Source organism: Moschus berezovskii, chromosome 8, assembly GCF_049115385.1.
Source record: "Moschus berezovskii isolate FMDL1 chromosome 8, NW_MosBer_1.0, whole genome shotgun sequence".
Classification (NCBI taxonomy): domain Eukaryota; kingdom Metazoa; phylum Chordata; class Mammalia; order Artiodactyla; family Moschidae; genus Moschus; species Moschus berezovskii.
The window spans coordinates 53,941,870-53,945,013 of NC_142467.1; positions in this window are offsets into that span (position 1 = coordinate 53,941,870).

Genomic DNA, 3,144 nt, shown 5'->3' on the forward strand with positions numbered 1-3,144 from the left:
GACACGACTGAAGTGACTTAGCAGCAGCAGCAGCAGCATATGTGATATATACAAAATCAATTACACAATTACATATATGTGGTGTGTGTGTGTATATATATATATATGAGAGAGAAAGACAAGATCTAAGGTATGTTTATTTACTGATTGGAGTTCAGTGCAGGAGGCAAAAACCACTCTAATATGGTAAGAACAATGAGATTTAAATCAGAGATAAGATGCAACATCAGTGGAAGAATGAACCGAATGGTACTGATATTAAAAGGTTGCCTCTAGGCTCCTGTGGGAATCAGAACTGCTCACCAAGTCTTTTCGGCTCTCCACATTCTAGGCACACTTCCTCACCCCTTTGTGATCAGGTGGGACTTGACCAGTTATGACCATTGGTTTTTTGTGTGACATATATTGCTTCTAGGTCAGAGCATTTAATTGCCAGTATGATTTCCCTACACCTTGCCACCCCTCCACATGTTCCCAGCAGAAGAGGGGTTGATGTCTGCTGCATCAGTGTAAATCCTAGTGTGAGGCAACATGAGGCACAGCCCTTTCAGCAATCCACACCTGGCACATTACAGAAACAAAAGAAATTGATTGTAAAAAGAAAACACTTCAGATTTCAAGGTTGTTTGTTACCCCGGCAGAACCTCGCCTATGCTGACTGAAATGGTTCTGATTTCAAGATTATAACCCCCCACAGCCACAATCCAGAGGGCAGGGACTATTACTGCCAGGGAGATGTCAGGCTATTACTGTTTCCATAGCTACCGCCACTGCTCAAGCCATAGCTTCTCCAGATGGTGAAGCTAAATAAACTGTGACTGTGAAGTCCAGCTACTGCCAACATTCACATATATCAGCAGCACAAAAATCTCAGGGGGGGGGGGGAAAGAATGGTCTTTGCCTCCCTTCTACCTTCAAAATCTCCAGGGCATCTCCTTATCAAAACTTAAACCTTATCCAGTATCCTAGTGGCCAAAGAGTCAGGAAAAGGTGTTTCTTAGCCTCCCAGCCTCTACGACAGAGGGGTATGGGGACACAGAAGGTTATGGAAACAGATGCTGAGTGCCAGAATTCAGTATCTAGCACAAATTTGCAGTGTGCTCCAGGGACCCTCTGCCTCAGAACCATGGGGGTGCATACCAGCAAATGTCAAACATATATGGTCAGACTCTCAAAAGTCTGGGCATCTACATTTCAACAGAGCCTCAAGAATCCTTTGATGCACACTAAAGGTTGAGATCCTCTGGACTATAGCAAAAGGAATTTACCTATAAAAGTGATGGTGAGGCTGGGGGGTGGGGGGCGCGGAGAGAAAGATTCAAAACAAAGTGACTTCTATACAAAAAAATTGTTTTACTATTTTAATGGTCCCCTATAAGGCTCAAGTTTCTTGCATAGTTTTAAATCATATTGCATTTGCAAATCATAAAGGTTATATTTAGACTTCATAGAAAATAAAACCCAACTCCTTCATTTTAAAAACGAAGAAAATGAAGCACAGACAGGTTAAGAATTTTCCTTAAGGTGAAATATTTTTAGTCAGAGAACTCTGTGGACCAAAGACATGACTGAAAACCAAATAAATCAGATTTGACCTCAGAAGACAAGTCTATTCACCAGCCAGCTGAGCATTACCCACAGATCTCAGTAACCCTTAATGTAGAAGTTTTAAATGGGCAGCACTCAAGCCACAACTGTACTCTTATTGTCCACTGTGTATTCTTTTAACACTTGAGCTAACATCTACAATTCAGGAGATTTCATGTAAAAATCTGTGTATCTGGTTGCTGACAATTAGGTCCTCTGGGAAGCAGGTGCCAATCCTCTCTATCTTTGCTACAATTTCCACCCCTCCTTACTGTCTCCAGGAATTTCATGCTGAGGGTCAATGGCCATTATTACCATGCTTGAAATAGATTTCCTTTCTCACTGCAAAGAAAGATTTCTGAAGCAGAAACAGACTGCCAGACATTGACAACAGATTTGTGGCTGCCAAGGGAACAGGGGGTAGGGGATGGACGGGATTGGGAGGTTGGGACTAACAGATGCAAACGATTATAGACAGAATGGATGGGCAGCATGGTTCTACTGTATACCACAGGGATATTGATATATATATATTCAATATTCTGTAACAAACCACAGTGGAAAAGAATATGAAAAAGAATATATATCCATAAAAGAGAAAAGATTTTTCAAAACTACATGTTGATTAAAACCACAGAAACAAATATAGACCAATGAGGCTGTGTGAGTTCTTAGACCTTCCCATTTCATTCATTTTTGTTGCCAGCCTCACCACTGTCCCCTCCCCACCCCACCAACCTTTCACCCATGACAATTTGCTCCTCTGGCCTTAGAGCATCTGGTAGCATTCAGGTCCTGAGGACAGGACCAAGGCATAAGGTCTGAACTACAATTGAAGGGAGCCCCCACCTGGCCACCTGCAAAACAGCACCCTAGAGAGCTCGCTATTTTCACATTCTGGCACATGCAAGGCAGTCAGAGCACTTCTCCATACTGGATACCACTGCGCTGTGTGTTTGAGGTAATTAGCTTGGCTCTAAAATTAGCAGTTAAATAAATGTTAATGAACAGCTGTTCCCAATAAACGGGATAAATTGAAATTAATAATTGTTGTATTCATTTAACAAATGAATTACCCACATTTTAAGTACACTGACATCACACGTGTGATCTCCCGCCAAGCCCGGCCAGTCTAAGAAAATGTATTTAGTGGTGAAACGGGGCAAACTGGGAGCTGAACCGGGCAGAAACCATGCCACCCAGTCTGACAATACCAAGTAAATGTGTGACTGCTTTGCTTGCTTTTACTTTGAAAGGTAAAAATAGAAGATAGATTTAATTGCTTGTGGATCCTTAAAAGAACCCAGCTGTGTTATGTCCTGGGGTGGGAGTTAAAAAGAAAAATTCCAGAAACATGGAGTTCTTGGGCAGTGAGAATGGCATGAGTTTTCGAGGGACAGATTTGGCTCAGTTGCCTCAGTTTCCCTACCTGCATAATGGGAACACCAGTTTTCTCAAGGGATGATGGTGAGCTTCGCACAAGATCATATGTAAGTCAAGTAATTAGCACAAAGTGTGCTGCATAGCAGTTGCTTATGTTCATTTATATACATATTC